This window comes from Dasypus novemcinctus, chromosome 10 (genome assembly GCF_030445035.2).
Source record: "Dasypus novemcinctus isolate mDasNov1 chromosome 10, mDasNov1.1.hap2, whole genome shotgun sequence".
Taxonomy (NCBI): domain Eukaryota; kingdom Metazoa; phylum Chordata; class Mammalia; order Cingulata; family Dasypodidae; genus Dasypus; species Dasypus novemcinctus.
Window position 1 is genome coordinate 89,637,914 of NC_080682.1, and position 19,893 is coordinate 89,657,806.

General features: G+C 37.8%; 1 pseudogene; it reads left to right on the top strand.

The window, feature by feature from the left end:
* The first annotated feature begins 11,219 nt into the window (after positions 1-11,219).
* LOC101441179 (olfactory receptor 6B9-like) lies at positions 11,220-12,127 on the top strand (annotated as a pseudogene).
* Positions 12,128-19,893: the final 7,766 nt, after the last annotated feature.

Genomic DNA, 19,893 nt, shown 5'->3' on the forward strand with positions numbered 1-19,893 from the left:
TGGTATATGTAATAATTGTATGGATACTAAGAAGCAAAGTTATTTCCAAGCACATGTAGAACAATAAAATATCAACTCCAACAGTATATGAATGGTGAAAACAGACATGTGAACATAGCAATAATTGCATTTTCCTGTTTAATTTGACAATTATTCACATATTTTATTTTTAATAAAGGCAATTTGAATATATAAACTTACATACCATTATAACTTTCTATGTGTTTTTATTTAAAAAATTCACAAATTCAAAAATATGTTTTTGTCCCTGCTCATGAGTTTTTACTGCAGAAAATATGCTCAAATATTTAATATAAAAGTGACATCTAAATTTTCTCTCTATCACTTTATGTTTGCTGGTCTTATCTCTAATTGAATAGTACTTAACAAAGATCTGACAAAAATTCCAAATATTGGGCATATCCTTTATCTACTCCAACTATACTTGCTGTTTTCAAAGAGAGATATAGAAGGGGGAAAGTTCAGGCAAAGGCAGATTTTATTACACATTCGATAAGTGTGCTCAGTTCTCTGAGTAACCTCCTGCAGGCAAGCTGCCCTGGACCAGATCTGAAACAAGGTCATTTTTGTTCCTTTGGCCTAATACCTAAACTTGAGAAGGCTGAACTGTCTGCTTATAATTTCCCCCAGATCCATAGTCCAACATGGCGCTCATTTTGATAACTGGACACAGGGGAAAGAGAAGGCTGCAATCCAAGTTTAAGGTAAACATACCATAAACTTCTTGTTCCATATATTCTTTGCCTTGTCTAATGCCCTCCTAAGATTTGGATCCTGTCCTATTTTCCTCTTGGATCTCTAAGGATGGATATTCTGCCTTCTAGACCACATCCTCAGGTTATTCTCAGTGGCTCTTCACATGAGGTGGGAAAGTGAAAAGCAATGAAAAAGAATCCAAAAGAAGAACTAAAAAAAGAGAAATCTCCTTAAAAGAGCCAAATAACAGGACATGGAAGAAAGAACTTTGAAACTTGTTTTACCCACCAAAACTCAACTACCTAATACTATACAATTGTGAATCACTGATGCTCATGTATATTCTTCTCTAGGGTAGGAGAGGAGAGAATGTTTTGCTTGTCCCTAGAAATCAGTGTGTAATATTAACATTGTTAAATCACATTCTGTATAGTTTGACCCTTTCACTAGTACTTCGTCCGAATAATATTAATGTTGTAAAAAAACAGTTCACATGTAATAGAGCTTTCTCAGACAACCAGAGAGATGAAGGAAAAACAAGGCCTGGGACTAGAATCAGGCTCCAGGCAGACTTGCCGTAAATCTGTTTCTGCTCTTTGTTCTTTCCCCATCTAATAATCATCTGGCAAACTCTCTGCTTGTTGACCCATGAGAATCACTACAGAAACTTCTCTAACATCTTTGTCATTGTCATATTTGAAAATCCTATAGCATTTTTGTATCAGATCCTCAAGGATGTGCATTTTAAAGAAGTTGTCACTACTGAGCAATGAGCTCACCGTCCTCTGATTCTGCCCAGCTCTAGGTTCTACCTGGAGAAGGGCTGTGGAAGGAGTCAACATACAAAGCCAACCCAGCTACGGTGGTGGTGGGGAGGGGGATGAGAGAGAGAGATGGGGAGAAAGATTAGGAGAAGGAGAAGGAGGAGAAGGAGAAGAAGGAGGTGGCAGAGACATGCATTTGACAGATACAGAGGAAATGCTTTCCCATCTTAAACTGTATCATCAGCATTATAAGGGCATTCAAGAAATGCAGAAGTAACCCAAGCATTTTGGATTACAAAGTCTTACCACAGGTATGACTAGGATGATATTGCATTTTCTTTGAATTTGTAACAGAATATTTTATTTCCATATTAACCATCTGGACCCCAGTCTCTTTTCCAGACAAGGAGAACTGCAAAGCATCATAGAATTCCTGAGCTTCATAGAGAATCAGTTTTCTGAGAATTTGGTTAGACTATTCCAAAGCATCTCTTTATTTTCCTTTTTCCTTTTCCGTTCTCTCATCTATTTGCAACTCCTTTCAGGAGGACAGGCAGAGATGTCCAAGCCAAACTTATCTCCTGAACCGGGATCCTCAAAGAGAAAGTAATATAATGTACTATGGTGAGGCATTTAATCTTAATTAAGCATCACAAATTATTTAGTTACTGAGTGGCAACCATGCCTCAGGAATTATGCCAGGCACTGGAAATAAAAAGACAAACAAGACAAAAATAAGATAAAATTGGTGTTTCAAAGAGTTCAGAATTTAGTAGTGGTGATAGTTAAGCAAACGTTTGAATTCAAAACCATATATGTTATCCTGCTATGACGCTCTAAGTTTCAAAGTGTTATTAGACCAGCGGAGGCACTGACTAATAGCTGGGTGATGGGCAGGAGGTGAGTGATGGCAGGTGGTGGACAAGGAAGTTTGGATAGAGAGGATGAAGGATGAAATCTGAGTAGGCATTAGCCAGGTGGCAAGAGTTAGAAAGGCTTTCAGCAAGAAGAGAGATACAAGCAACCTTCACAGAAATTTTGGATATATTGCATGAACTCAGGGTGAGTATCTGACAAAGGCAGAAGACAGTGATGTAGAGGATATAGAGGGCATAGGGATCAGATCTTGAGGAACTTGCTATGGTATGTAAGGAGTTCAGACCTATAGATGGCCATTTAAACTAGAGAACTATGTTCATATTTTAGCAAGATCATTCAGTCTGGAGTCAAAAATAGTATTTTGTATAACAGTGTATTCTTAAATGGACACTAGCACAATTGCCCTTCTCTCCACATGGTCCCAAGATCCTTGTGGTGCATGTCTGCTGTATTTCTGCTGCAACTTGGACTTTTCATTTTCTTTTCACCCTACCCCTCATTTTATTTTCACTATTATGCTAGTTCTTATCTAACTTCCTCTGCCTTCTTGGGAAAATCTGTTTTCTCACTTGTACAAAACCTATCTGACTAACCCACTTCAATTCTGTTCCTCTGGGTCAGCAAGTTAGCTCCATCTCTGACCGAGCCAACACTCTTCCTAATCAGGACCCACAAAGGTAGAAAATAGGCAGTGATTGGATGGAACACCAAGTAAGAAATCAAGGTATCGTTTGTGTGGGCAAGGGTGGTTGTATAGATTCAGAGATTAGACACATATGGGGATTCACTTGTGGGAGCATGAAGAGCATCACAAATATTAGGAGGTCTTGAATGTTAGGAGGCAAGTAGCTCATGGAAAACTGCTAGAAAGACCAATTTTGAAATTTTGAACTAATCATAATGATTAAAATGGGGTATGAAAGCTAAACTCATGACTGATAAGTTTAGATATGAAAGGTTTGAATAAAAAGAAAAATTGGTTGGTTTAAGTATGATTATTAAACCCAGAGATCAAGATAGTACACAGGATGATAAAAATAAAATGAAAAAATAAAAACAATAAAATAAATGAACAGGCAAAAAGTAGACTCTTTGCTACCCAATATTTGGAGTGTGGATTGGGAGTGTGGCAGCAGACACAGAGCTAGGCGGGAAGCAGCACTTAAAGAAGGAAGGTTATTTTGTAGTAGAAAGAGTATAGACCTTGGTGATTGACAGGCTTAGGTTATAATCCATCTCTCACATTTAGTATTTATGTGAATTTAACCAAATTATTTACTCTCTTATCTGTAACATGGGACAAATAATATCTACCATATTTAGTTATTGTATGAATTAAGTGAGACAAAGTATGGAAAGAAGCTAGCACAAGTTCTGCCATATGATACATGCCCAGTAAATGATGACTATTATTATTAGACAGACTATAAGGGCTTGGAGATAGCAAAGGCAGGGGTGAATAGGGAAAGTGATGAAGACCAAGTAGGGAAACTGGTTAAAAAGTGAGCAGGGAGAATGTGTGGGACAGTATTTTCATGTTCCCTTGTTCATACACACAGAGTGGTAGAATGTAGGCAGAGACCTAGGTAATTCTCCCAATCAAGACAGTCCATAAACTCACTCAAAGTTTCAATAGCAAATCTGAATCTTAAAAAGGAAGAGAGCTTAGACTAATATTAGGGAATATGTAAATGGAACTCATCTCATTTTCCACGTGTGATCAGTATGATGAGAAATATTCAATCATATGTTATACGACTTAGTGAGTATGTTGGAAATGGAGAGAATTACTACAAGTTTACAGAAATAAGTGTAAAGTAAGAGGTCCAAACATAGATAACCTCTTCCTCCTGCTTGTCTTTGTCCTTTTCTCTCCACACCACAAACTCTTTCTAATAAAATGCAAATCTATTCGACCATTAACTCTTCATCTCTTTATTCTCTACCTTTACCTTTGCTATTTCTCTCATTACTATGCTACCCCTTCCAAACCCCAGCAATACTTCATATTACTTTATTTGTCACCTGCATGTTGAAGACTTTCTGGGAGTCCAGAAACAAAGAATTCATCTCTACTCTGAGTTTCCACTGTACTCAATCTTCAATAGTTATGTTTGTTATGTTATATTCTAATTCTGACTTCCCTTGTAGCCTCCTTTACTAGACAATGTCTATGTATCTTGGAAAATACTGGTAAAGTATTTTGCCAGTAACTGGAAATACTTGGTAGAATTGAAGAGGAAAGATCTGGAGTGGAGAGAAGAATTAGGGAGCAATAAACTAACTCTAACGTTTTTAAGTTGGAAAAGACATGTATGTTACCAGAAAGGTAGCAACAACAGAAAATAAACAGTTGGAGGGAAGGAAAGAGAGGGGTTAAAGGGTAGTATAGTGATCTGAAGCAGACAAGAAAATGAGGAGAGATAATTGATGGCCTGCCTTTAAATATTGTAGGAAACTTTTCAGATAAGAAGCTGCAAAAAGAATTCTAAAAACACAAACAAGATCAGATCACTCATCTGCTCAAAACCTTCCAAAGTTACCCCAGTCCACCCAGAGTAAAAGCCAACATGGTTACAATTGCATACAGGATATCTCCTTTCCCCCAAATTCCTTCTCTGACTTCATTTTTTACAGCTCTCTCCTATACTTTGCTCCAGCCATTTTAGCCTCCTTGGTGCTTCTCACACTGTGTTAAGACTTTAGAGTCTTTGCACATGTGGATCCCTTTTTCTGGAAAGCTCTTTTACCAGCTGGGCCCATGTCTAATGCCTTCACTTTTTGCAACACTCTGCTCATCACTCTTATGCTGCCCACCCTATTTAAAATAAGAAAATGCCATCAACTCCCTGCACTTTCATTTTTCCTTATCTGCTCTGTTTATTTCTCCTTAATACTTATCAATTCACATATTTCTATCCACATAGTATTTATTGTTTATCACCTGTCTCCCTCTCCTGGGTTGCAACTGCTTAAGTTCAAGACTTTTTACTTAATTTTGTCTGTTTTTTTTCCCACTGAGGTATTTCAAGCTTCTAGAAGAGTGTCTGTCACATAATTGGTGCTAAGTAGTTATTTCTGGAAAGAATGAATTTAACACACAGAAAGAGATGGAGTAGCTAATCGTATGAGATTCCTGAGAAATGGAATCTAGAGCCCATAGCAGGACTGGTCTTAGATGAACTAAAGAAGGAATGAGCAGAGATGGTTAGTGGAGACAAAGGACATTAATGATTTGTACTGAGAGGAAGAATAAATTCTTATGTTACCTCATTTATCTGCTGAGAGTTGGGAGTGGAGTGGTATGGCAATTGGAGATCAGAGGCAGGAATTTTGGAGAAAAGTGGAGAGTGAATTGACTGAAAATATGTTGCAGGATAGTCATTATTTGTAGCACAGTGGAGTTCCACAGCCCTAAGTTTATGGTGGTATCATTCTTGTCTTTTTTTTTTTTTTATTTTTTTTATTTTTACAAACATTCCCTCTTCCTCCCTTCTCCCATCCCCCCTTCCCTGGTAACCTGTAATCTGCTTTCACATCATTTGTGAATTTACTATTTCACGTCATCTCTTATAAGTGATATTATAAAATATTTTTCCTTATATACCTTGCTTATTGCACTGAGCAAAATGATTGCAAGGTACTTCCATGTTGCAGCATGTCTCATAACTTCATTTTTTCTTAGCAATGAGTGATATTCCATTGTGTTTATGTACCACATTTTCTTTTGCCATTCACTTGTTAATTGACACGTTTTTTGCTGCTTTTGCTATTGTGAATAAAGCTGTTATCAACATTGGTCTACAAGTATCCGTTTCCACTCCTGCAACACTCTTTTGGGTGAACTGGAAGAGTGAGGTCAAATGGCAATTCTATATTTTACTTTTTGACTAATGTCTACTTTGTCTAAAATTAATATAGCCACCCCTGCTCTTTCCTGATTGCTATTTGCCTGAAATGTTTTCTTCCATCTTTTCACTTTCAACCTATTTGAATCTCTGGATCTAAGATGGTTGTTTTATAAACAGCATATAGTTGGGTCATGTTTCCTTAATCATTCTGCCAACCTTTGCCTTTTTTTTTTTTTTTTTGCAAATAATAAAAGTTTATTGAAAAATCTCTTAAAATTGTTTGTTAGTATTATGCTATTCTACTACATATTCCACATCTCCATTTTCTTTTTTTTTTCAGTGTAAAAGGTAAAGACTTAATTTTTTTTTTAAATTTTTAATTCATTTTTTAAAAATATTACATTAAAAAAATATGAGGTCCCATTCAACCCCACAACCCCCACCCCACCACTCCCCCCACAGCAACACTCTCTCTCATCATCATGACACATCCATTGCATTTGGTAAGTATATCTCTGGGCATCGCTGCACCTCATGGTCAATGGTCCACATCATAGCCCATACTCTCCCACGTTCCATCCAGTGGGCCCTGGGAGGATCTACAATGTCTGGTAATTGTCCCTGAAGCACCACCCAGGACAACTCCAAGTCCCGAAAACGCCTCGGCATCTCATCTCTTCCTCCCATTCCCCGCACCCAGCAGCCACCATGGCCACTTTTCCCACACCAATGCCACATTTTCTCTGTGCACCTTGGATTGGTTGTGTCCATTGCACATCTATGTCAAGAGGAGGCTTAGATTCCACATGGATACTGGATGCAATCCTCTTGCTTTCAGTTGTAGGCACTCTAGGCTCCACGGTGTGGTGGTTGACATTCTTCAACTCCATGTTTGCTGAGTGGGGTAAGTCCAATAAATCAGATTGTAGGAGTTGAAGTCTGTTGAGGTTCAGGGCGTGGCTATCATATTGTCAGTCCAGAGATTCAAAGCCCCTAGATACATCTTAAACCCCAGCACCAACGATAATTCCAGTAAAGTAGCATGAAAGTCTTGTGAAAAGAGATCCCATCTGAGTCCAGTTCCATCACGCAGAAACACCAGCTCCAAAGAAGGGCCAACTGGCATGGCAATGAACCCCATCTGCCATGACCATAGAACCTGTGGGTCTCTTTAACCCTCAAAGGAACCAATACCTGGGGTTGTATCTACTTTATCTGTCTCTGAGACTCTGCTCAGGTGTGCATAAGGGCAATCCTTCTGACAACCTCCAGACTCTTTTTTAGAGACTCATAGCCATATAAACTAATTTCTCCTTTCCATTTCCCCCTTACATTAGGTCAAACAGCATTTTAAACTCCTGTTATTATATGTAGACAGGGATATCCTGCTGGTCCGCGTTGAACCTTTAATTCAAGGTCATTTTCTAGTTGCATCATCAGCTGGTACTTGGTAGTGATCCCTCGGTGCCAGGGAGGCTCATCCTTGGGTGTCATGTCCCATGCTGGGGGGAATGCATTGCATTTACATGCTGAGTTTGGCTTCGAGACTGGCCACATTTGAGTAACATGAAGGCTGTCAGGAGGAAACTCCTAGGCACAGTGCTGCTCTAGGCCTTGTTCTTATTTCAGGTGTATAGGCTCACAAGCATAGTCATTAGTATCAGGGGCTCACTGTTGGACCCTCATTCCTTCCTGGTTCTTACTGTTGCACCTGGGGGACTGCCACTGCTCCCCTAGGGACCACGACAGAGCACCCCTGGCCAGGAACCCAGTACCCCCCCAGCTGTTGTTTTTAATTGTTTCCACTATGAGTATATCCAAACATTACCATGCACCCTGGACATATGCCCTGTATAACTCCCTGTCAACCATATATCACCTGTCAATAACATCCTATACCAGTATTCCTCCGCTGCCATTGTTGAACCACTCTGTGATCCAAAACTTCCTGAAAAGTGAAGCCCAATATAATGTCAGGATCCCTTACTAGAAAATGGAATATAGTGATGGGTTTAAAGGTTAGATATAGAATACATATTGATTTGGAAAAATTCTACATCCTATCTTTTTCTTTTCTTTTTTCCTAATTATTGAGCTTCTCTTCACAAGAGCCTTAGATCACAGTAATTCATATATACAATATACAGTACTCCCACACATCCACCATAAAACTTTTTCCCTTCCACAGCAATATTCTTATAACTTATTCATATCATATTTACTTAAAATGATGTACAGACTCTGAGACAATAGCTTTCAAACAAGGTGACATCTGTGCTTACATTGTGGTCCATATTTTAGGATATACATCTGCCTTTTGATTGGAGAGTTGAATCCATTTACATTTTGGAAATTACTAAGAAGGCAAGATTTACTACTGCCATTATGCTAATTGTTTTTTTAAGTATTATACCTTTTTTTGTCCTTTGTTTTCTCCATTACTGCTTTTTGTTTTGTTTAGATGATCTTTGATAATAAGCTATTTTGAATTACTTATCTTTTCCTTTTGTTTATTTTAAATTTTTTAAAAAATGTTTACCACAGGAATTACATGTAGCATCCTAAGCCTATTGCAACTTTGTTTGTGTTGATTCCAAATTGACCTCAATAGCCTACATATAGTCTGAACCTTTATGCTCCATCCCTCCCTTTGATGTTGTTCTTCTCAAAAATTACATCTTTATACATGTTGTGCCCGGTCAAGCAGATTTACACTTCTTTTTTATGCATTTGAATTTTAAAACTTACAAAGAGTAAAACACAGCATCAAATGATAAGTGAACAATACTGGCATTTGTTTATTTATGTTGTTACACTGGAGATCTTCGCATCTTCACCCAGCTTTGGAACGCTGCCTAATGTCCTTTCCTTTCAGCTTGGAAGTCTCCTTTAGCATTTTCTTCCTGTAAGACAAGTCTAGGGGTAAGGAACTCCTTCAATTTTTGTTTGCCCAGAAATGTGGTCATTTCTCCCCTGCATTCAAAGGACAACTTTGCTGAGTATATTATTCTCAGGTAACTTCTTTCTTTCAACAATTTAAATATACCTCCCAGTCAATGGTGGCATCGTTCTGTTCTCTTATATGATTTTTCTCCACCAGGGCTCTGCTGCCCTGGTACAAAGAAGAAGAAAACCCACTGCTGTCTTTGAAGGCCACCTGCATAGGCATTGTTATGTCCTTCCTCCAGTGGGCTACTTGTGGGTGTGTTGTGGCTCAGACACTTTGGAACATAATGATTGATTCTTTTTAATTTCCTCAGGATTGTGAATGGAGGATCGGACTTTTTCATCTTCATGATTTTAGTATCTAGTGTAGGCCCAGACCCCCAAATAAATATTCTTTAGATCTTTTTCATAACTACCAATAAAGCTATAATTTCCTCTATCATTTATTATAGCTTTTAATATTCTAATAGAATGCTTTTGGCATTCACAAGGGAATTGAGATTTAGAAAACTTAAGGCCTCCTTCAGTTTATAAAGTTAGTGAGAGATAATCATGAATAATAATTCAGATATTCCAATTCTTTGTCCCACTGGTCTGAAATTTTCTTAGCACACATTTTGATTATTGGGGTTCCATTTGTCCTGATCTTGTTACTTTAAGTTTTCCATGATTTTGGGAAGATAAGACATTTGTGGATGTACATTCACAAATGAAAACTCTTTCAAAACTTTGTTCTCTAATTTTTCAGTTTTAGTCTATATGCTCCCATAACACTTCTTGGCAAAAATGTCCTCCCTGAGAGAGTTGTTTAAATTAATTAAAGGATCATTCTAAATAGAGAAAGGAGAAATATTTGAGTTTTATTTCTATTCAATTTTCCAACACTTATACCCATTACTTTGTTGAAGATATAGTAGTTTAGGCCAAAAATCAATTTATATGAAAAATAATTACTAAACATGTAAAATTCCATGTCTCATTCTTTCCAATTACCTGATCTCTGCCTCTCCTTTTTTCTGTAGGTTATAGGCTATATCTACTGATCTCCTTAAGAAATATGTTTCCCTTTTATTTTCAATTCATTTTTTATCTCAAGGCAACATATATCTCTATTTTTCTTTCTTCTATGCTTACATTCAAAAATGATTTTAAATTTCAGTTTTCTCCTCAGATCAAACATGCCCTGGGAAGTCAATCCCCTTCTGATTGTTGAACTTCCTGAGTATCTCCTCCCAAAGCAACTTCTTGTCCTCAAGCACTGTCCATAATAATGAGTAGTTTCAGGATCAAGGAGTTGACAAAATTGGTCAAGTAAGACTTTTCCTGGAGTGAAAAAAAGTGTTTTTTTTTTTTTGAGGCATCTTTGAGTACATATAAAAATCTCAAACAATAATCTGAGATAAAAACTATTTACCAATGTTATTAAGAGTCACCTGAAAAGCCAAAATGTGTTTGGAAATTCTAGGAATGTAGATATTTGTTCATCCCATTTTTGTACATAGCCTTAAAAATATGCAAAAAAAAAAAAAAAAAATTAACCACCACGGCCAGAGTTTTCAAAAGGTATCCCAAATAGCTGAGGAGTAGGCCACAGTCAGCGTTTTGCCTGGCCAGAAGAATTTTTTTTTCCAGTTGATATACTGCTTATATTTTCTCCAGGTTTTTAGTTTCTCTGCTTTCTGGCTTTGCTTCCTGGACCATCCTTGAACACATTCCAACCACCATGGTCTCCTGCCTTATAGCTGCTTCTGAAATTTGGGGATTGGTGATAAGGAAAGCATTTACTCCCACTACTATCTACGATCTGTTTCTGACCCAGATCTAACAGCCTGAGTCTTGAATATGATCTTATGGTTCTCCTTTGAGATCCTTGGCTTTGCATCTGAGGCAGATTGTTTCTTGTTGTGTCCCTGATTTTCTGCGGAGGATCTTGTGACTGCTCATGACTACTAGATCCTGCCAGTAGGGTTAAGTTAATGATAAAATGCCTGTAACCTGACAGACCCTTGCTGATAAGTTGGCATTATTATTATTAAATCCATTGTTTTTTGGTATTCTAAACATGTGGAAGGTGAACATCACCAGTATTAGTGAGTTCATCCTGTTGGGCTTCCCAACTGCCCCTTGGTTGCAGTTTCTACTCTTTTTCCTCTTCCTCAAAACCTACTTATTTGTGCTGTTGGAGAATTTGGTCATCATCTTTACTGTATGGGTAACCGCATCCCTGCATGAGCCCATGTACTATTTTCTGGGTACTATGTCCTTTCTGGAGACCTGGTATATTTCTGTCATGGTGCCCAAGATGTTGACTGGATTCCTACATCATCCTAATACCATATCCTTCCTCGGCTGCATGACCCAGCTCTATTTATTGAGCTCTCTTGCCTGTACAGAGTGTGTGCTTTTAGCTGCCATGGCCTATGACCATTATGTGGCCATATGCTGGCCTCTCTGCTATCCAGTCATGATGACCACAAGGGTTTGTGTTCAACTGACCATCATCAGTTCCTGGGTGAGTGGCTTCACCATCTCCATGGCAAAAGTATACTTCATCTCACAAGTTGCCTTTTGTGGCAACAATGTCTTGAACCATTTCTTCTGTGATGTGTCTCTCATCCTCAAACTGGCCTGCATGGACTTTGCTATGGCTGAGACGGTGGACTTTATCCTGGCTCTCATCATCCTTGTGTTTCCTCTCTCAACCACTGTCCTCTCCTATGCCTTGGTTCTCTCTACCATCCTCCACATACCCTCAACCAGTGGACAGTGGAAGGCCTTCTCCACCTCTGCCTCTCACCTTACAGTGGTGGTCATCTTCTACATAACTGTGATCTTCATGTGTGTCCGACTCATGCCATTACCTCATTCAACTCCAACAAATTGATTTCAGTCATGTATGCAGTCTTTACCCCCATGTTCAACCCTATCATCTACTGCCTGAGGAACAAGGAGGTCAAGCAAGCCATCTGAAAGACCATGGCCAGTAGCTGAGCTCTTTTCTTGAGAGATTCTCTGTGCTAAAAAGAATCAGTCAATGCTTTTCTTTTTACCATTACTGATTCCACCTCAAAAAACACATCCATTAGGGGTAATTCTACAATTATAAACATGATTACTTAGTAGAATGATTTAAGGAAATGGGTACAGAGACCAGAGGAAATTAACTTTTCTGCCAGGTCTTAATCAAATAATTTCTTTGACACAACAGTGAGTGAACTAATTGAAACTCTAAGAGACATAATTAGTAAAAGAGTTATAAAATGATTTTATTTTTTTATAAAGGTGATATTAAGAAAAAAATCAGCTATTATCCAATAGTGTTTAGAGATCTTTTGGTGAGGTTTTTCCATTTTGATTTTGTTTTACTTTGAAAGTCTTCTCTATCTTAGAAGGGATGCATAATAGAACTTCTGCTATAGTCAAAGTTCCCAGGTAGGGCCTGCTTCTTCCAGTTGGTGACAGAGCTGGTCTTTTTATAATGAACTGACCTTGATATCTCATTTTAATTACTTTTCAAAATGTAGGAAAATGAAAGGCAAACTTCCTTCAGTCTCTGATAGAGACATAATAAAGTACAAACCATGGCAAAGCAGAAAAGTATGTATGGAGTCATGTAATAGCTCATGCTTTAGTTCTTTTCCTTTGTAGAAACCTCTACATGTAATTTCAAGAAGAAATAGCCAGAGGCAAGACCATAAGAAAACCAGTGGCAGTTGGTGATGCTCACCCCTTTTTGGGTACAGGAAACACTGGCTTGCCAAGATGCCAAGTGCTTTGATTTAGATGGCTCTTGACTGAATGTGCATGATTTTCCCAGGTCTCCCAGAACATTCTCTTTCTCATCTGTTTTTCTTTTGATTTTGGGAAGGTGGATTCCATACCACAAGGAGTAGTACAAGCTTTCAGTTGGCTATTATAAAATGAAAGATGAGAGATGGATTCTGCTGGTCCAGCAACAATATTGGTTGAGTGAAATAATAAAATATGGTCTCAGGAGAGTTTGAGGATGACAGACATAATAATTTAATACAATTCTTTGGAGGCCATAGTTTATAAGTTTTAACTGGACTATTGATTTATTCAACAACATATTTTCTGTGTTTTGACTTTACTTGCCTTGTAACTTCCCTTTTTTGCATTGTTTCTATAAAATAGCAAATGATATTGTTCTAATGTAGTTTTATATTAATATAGTATTGGGAACTGAATCATGTCCCCTAAAAAAGGTATGTTCAGGTTCCAATCCATAGTCCTGTGTATGAGCTCAATTGCTAATGGGACCTTTAAAGGTGTTATTAGTTATTTTTGCCCAAACTGAATGAGGATGGGGTTTAATCCAATATAGCTGAATTCCTTGTGAGCAAAGAAAATTGGACACAGAGAAAAGCCACAGGGATCAGCTAGAGACTGGAAGTAAATTGAGCTAGAAGAGAAAGTAGAAGATGCTGTTATGTGCACTGCCATGTGACAGAAAAGCAGAGAAATCCCAAGATTGCCAGCCGGGCAGAAGATACCAACACTGGAGGAAGCAGGCCATCTAGCCTCTGAAACCATGAACCAATAAATTCCTGTCCTTAAGCCACCCCATTGTTATTTGTTTTAGAATCTTGGAAACAATTTCTTCTTCCTCAGGGAAACCTCAGTTCTGCTCTCAAAGTCTTTCAACTGATTAAGTCAGTCTCACCCAGAATATTCAGGATAATCTCCCTTACTTAAAGCCAATAGATTTTGAACTTCACTCACATCTTCAAAATATCTTCATACAAAGACCTCAGTTAATGTTTGGTTGAATAACTGGGGACTATAGCCAAGCCCATGTGTAAACAGAAAACTGATCATAGTCAACTTGGAAGTCATATACATCTTAAACCACATTTCACTCCACATAATGACAATAAATAACAAAACCATACTTCCACCTAAATGATGCAATTATCCTGAACACAAATCAAAACATGCTCTTTCCCCACAAGAAGATGCAAAATTATTGGGTGATGTTCATTCTTTTCCTTTTATATCCTGTAACTTAAATACTGTGAAATGGAATTAATTATGATTAATAGCTCTTATGCTCAATGATAAAGAAGTGAGAGAATTAAGAAAACAAACTATTTGGCAAATATATACATACTTATACACACATATACACAATAAAATAAGGAAGAAATACTCATATTACAGTACTCATCTTTGCAACTGTTCATGTCATCTTAGTTGGTATTGATAACTACCTTCTTCCATTAACCATTCCACATTCTCCTTGCACTCAGCAAACACCTCAGTAGACTGTGGTTTTTGCATGTTGGGAAGACCTGTACCTTTATTGCTGAAAATAATTAAAAACCTTGTCTACATTGGGTTGTTGTAGTTTTCCATTGACAAGAATCACAGTCACAGCATTCTAAGGGATCTCCTATATTACAAACATAATCTTCCTTTTCTCCATTGTTTAGTAGCAACCCAATTTCCCCTTCAGATTAAGGTTAAGAGGCATGAGAAGCCCAAAGTGACTAGTGGCAGTCTCAAATTCCTGTTCAAAGGAATCAGAGTGGTGTCTTCTAGAGGAAACATTCCTCACCTTGAAACTAATACCAATAGACCAGCAAAACCTAAGGTCATGGAGCTGGGAAGCAAATATTTTGCTTATGGATGACTAGGTTACTAGGGATTGAAGCCACCTCAATTTCTATCCTTTGATTTTTGGACTCATGAATCTTGTCTATAGGAGAAACAGAAATATACCTAGAATGTTAATTTAGAGCATATACAGCATTGTGAAGAACATTACCCAAATTCTAATAATATTACATAATATGTATGCGATAACTACATATTCAAAAGGCCATTCCACAATTCTGTCACACCAGGTGGTTCAGGATAATGGGGAACATGGTAATACCAGCAGAGTCCATGACCACAGGCTCATTCCCATCATTCATTTGCCTTTTTATTTTTTAATGTAGTTTTTATTTTTTGAAAGATTTTTGGATTACATAAATGTACATAAAAAATATAGGGGATTCCTATATGGCCCCCTCCCTACCCCTCCAACATTTTTCCACATTAACAACGTCCTTAGTATGGTACATTTGTTACAATTGAAAAACATATTTTGGAGCACTGCTGCAAGCATGGATTATAATTTATTTTGTACTTTCCACTCTCTCCTGCACAATTTTGTTAAATTATGAAAATGTATATAATGGCCTGTATCTGTCATTGCAATGTCATTCAGGACAATTCCAAAGACCCAAAAATGCCCCCATATTACACCTAATTTTCCCTCTCCCTCCTTTCAGAACCTCCAGTGGCAACTGCTTCCACATCAATGATAAAAGTTCTTCTGTGGCTAGAATTGCCATAAGTCTAAAGTAGAATAACACTAAGTCTAATCTAGCCTTTCATTCTTTCCCCAGTTCTGAGGATTCTGGGATGGTGATGCCCACTCCACCTCTAACTGAGATGGGGCTTAGATCCCATAGGGCAGATGAATGGGACTATCTTGCTTGCAATTGCAGACTCTCTGTTCCTTGGGATGGTTGTTATCCATTATCATCTCCTTGTTAGTTGTCCTGGGTGAGTCTAATGAAATGGAGAGTAGGTGTTGCAACTCTATTGAGATTCAGGTACCAGCTGGCACATGGACTGCCCAAAGATTTAAGTCTCTTGGATATACACCTATCAATCTAGTACTAACTATAGGTTCAAACAGAAGAGGCTGAAGAGTCATGCGTAAATAAACCATAACTGAGTCCAACTCTGTCACCCTGGGGAGCATAAATTCCCAAGTAGGGCCCACTCTCAGGGCACCAAGCCCCTGAGCTGTCTGCCCTTCTTATAGTTTCTGGATGTCTCCAGAACCCTGAGGAGCCTCACTATTTGAGGCAACATTTACTTTGGCAGTCAATGAGCTCCTGCTGAGATGTGTACAAGGGTAACCTCTGAAATGACCTCTTGACCCATTTTGAAAGATAAACTCATTAGTCTTTACCCTTTCCCACTTTTGGTCAAGGTCTTTTTCCAGTTACGTTGCTAGTTGGTTCTTGGTAGTAATCCCTTGATGTCAGGGTGGCTTAACCCAGGGAGTCATGACCCACACTCAGGGGAAAGTAATGGATTTAAATGCTGAGTTTGGCTTAGAGAGAGGCCTCATTTGAGCAACAGGAATGCTCTCAGGAGGTAAATCTAAGGCACCCTCTAATACTAGGCTAAGTTTCCATTTCAAAAGTAAATGTTCATAAGCACAGTTATGAATATTATGAGCCCATCAATTGTCCATCCTCCTTCAGTAGTCACTGCCTCTGAACTCAGGGATACTTGCTGTACCTTTAGAGATTATGGCAGAGCTCCCCAGAATGGGAAATCAATAGACTTTTGGTTAGTGTGTGAATCTCCACTCACCATAACAATGCCCCATAAATGCTTGAACACATTTATATGCCTTATAGGTATGCACCAGGTAAACCTTCTCAAATGCATCCGCCATCACTGACAACCCACACCAAGAATCCTCCTCTGCCACATTTGTAGTCCTTCTGTGGTCCAAGACTTCTTCACAAATGAAGCCAACCAAATAGCCAAACATAATTCATAGGAAAATGAAACAATAACATTTTAAAAAATAACAATTAAAATATAATTTTTTTTTAATTTTGGAATAATAAAAAATATAAAATTAAAAAAAAATTGGCACTATGTCTTTCATCACTGTAAGATCTGTTGTCTTGTATGTACAGTGACATTTTCTTCCATTAATTCCCACATTGACTTATTTTTTTCATTTTAACTTCAAGGAAGCTACTGGTTACCGAAATGACATATAAAATATAAGTGATATCCATATACCCAGCCTCCTCTCACTTTCCCCCATTCCCATATTAATAACATTTTGCATGCAGATGGTACATTTGTTATAATTTGTTCACAAATATTGAAACATTGCTACAAACCATGTTCAATGGTTTGCATTACAGTTTCCATTTATAACCATAAACTTTTATAAATTTTGATGAAATTTAATATGGCCCATATCCATCATTGCAATATCATGCAGAACACTCTCATTGCCCCCAAAATCCCTGATATTCTGTCTATTCTATTCCTCCACCCACCTGCACTCAGGACCCACAGGAAACAGCAAGCCCCACTCCTTGAAGAACAATACACAGTTATTTGCAACAAGATTTAGGGCTTGACATACTTACCTGTCCTCTCCTCTTAGGCACTGCCTATGCTCTTGAGAAACTCCTACCCCTCTATTTGAGAACATAGCAGAACTCCTCAGGATAGGTGTCCAAAATCTTCCCACTTAATATGTGGGTCTCCACCCACCAATACAACACACTATGACAAGATGAACACTTACACACTCCCTAGAAGCCTGCCCCAGGTATACCTTCTTCCTCATGCCACCCTCATCTAACACTGTAACCAGTAACCCTTCCCTGCCATATTTGCCAAAAGACCATTTCCAACGTAGTTTCTACCACATACCTGCAAATCCCCACAGTTCACCTCCCCCCTTCTCTAATCCTCCCTCCATTTCCATGGACAGTCCAACCTACCCTCCCCACTGTACTCCCTTCACAAGCCAGCATCATTCAATCAAATAGCATCACTGTACCACTGTCATGCCCATCCATTACACAACTACACCCTTCCATCTTATCATAACTTTTGCCCATATGGGCATTGGCTCACAAACAACTTCTCCTTTTCTGCATTCTGTAAACCTATCCTCCAGACTTTAGCTCTGTGTGCCCCATTTGCTTATTTCATATCAGCGAGGACATGTAATATTTGTCCTGAAATGCCTGGCTTGCTTCACTCAACATAAGGTCTTCAAGATTCATCCATGTTACCCCATATGTTAATACTGCATTCCCTCTTACAGCTGAGTGTTATTCCATTGTTTACATATACCACAATTGTTATCCATTCATCTTCAATAGACATTTGTGTTGTTTCCAACTTTTAGCAAATAGTGAATAATGCCGCTATGAACATTGGTGTGCATATATCTGTTCGTGTCCTTGCTTTCAATTCTTCTGGGTATATACCTAGCAGTAGAATCGCTGGGTCATATGGCAATTCTATAGCTAGCAACCTGAGGAACTGACAAATTGTCCTCCACAATGGCTGCACCATTCTATATTTCAACCCGTAGTGAATGAGGGTCCCGATTCCTCTACATCCTCTCCAAAAATTGGAGTTCTCTGCTTTCTTAATAGCCACCAGTCTAATAGGTTTAAGATGATATCGCATTGTAGTTTTCATTTGCATTTCCCTAATAACTAGTGACATGAGCATCTTTTCCTGAGCTTTTATCCATTTATATTTCTACTTGTGAAAGTGTCTATTCAAATCACTTGCCCATTTTTTAAATGGGTCGTTCGTCTTTTTATTTTCAAGGTGTAGGATTTTCTTTATATATGCTGGATATTAGGCCTTTATCAGATATATGGTTCCCAAATATTTTCTCCTACTGAGTAGGCTGCCTTTTCACTTTCCAGGCAAACCCCTTTGAGGTGCAACAGTTTTTAATTTTGAGGTGTTTCCATTTATCTATTTTTTCTTTCATTATTCATGCTTTGAGTATAAAGTTCATGAAACAGTTTCCTAATACAACATCCTGTAGATGCTTTCTTACATTATCTTCCAAGATCTTTATTATCTTGGCTCTTATATTTATTTCTTTGATCCATCTTGAATTAAATTTTGTATAAAGTGTGAGATGGTGTTCCTTTCTCTTTCTTTTGGATATGATATCCAATTCTCCAAGCACCGTTTGTTGAAGAGGCCATTCTCTCCCATTTGAATGGTCTTGGCGGCCATGTTGAATATCAGTTGACTGTATATGTGAAGATCTATATAAAAATTCTCATTTTGATTCCATTTGATAGTATGTCTCTACTTGTGCCAAATACCAAGCATATTTGTCCACTGTATTTTGTAGTATGTTTTAAAGTCAGGTACTGTGATATCTCCTACTTCATTTTTCTTTTTCAACATCTCTTTGGCTATTAGGGGCCTCTTGCCCTTCCAAATAAATTTCATATTTAGCTTTTACAATTTAGTAAAAAATTGCTGTGGTAATTTTTATTGGGATTGTTTTAAATCTGTAAATCAGTTTGGGTAGGATAAAAATCTTAATGATGTCTAGTCTTCCTATCCATGAACAGGGACTATTCTTCCATTTATTTAGGTCTCTTGGATTGCCTTTAAAATTGTTGTGTTGTTTTCTGCATACAAGCCTTATACATTTTTAGTTAAATTTATTCCTAGATATTTATTTTCTTAGTTGCTATTTTAAAAGGGATTCTTTTTCTTGATTTCCTCCTCAAATTGCTCAGTGGTGTATAGAAATGATATTGATTTTTGTGTATTGATCTCATACCCTGCTCTTCCCTGAACTTTTTAATAAGTTCTGGAAGCTGTTGTAGATTTCTCAAGGTTTTCTATGTATAGGATCATGTCATCTGCAAATAGTGAAATTTTTACTTCCTCCTTTACAATCGCATGCCTTTTATATCTTTTTCTTGACTAAGTGCTTGAGCAAGTACTTCCAACACAAAGTTAAGTAAGAGTGGTGAAAGTGGGCCTCATTGTCTTTTTCCAGATCTTATACAAAAAAATTTTAGGATCTCACCATTAAAGATGATGTAAGCTGTGGATTTTTCATTTATATCCTTTACCATGTTGAGGAAGATTCCTCCTGTTCTTATCTTTAGCAGTGT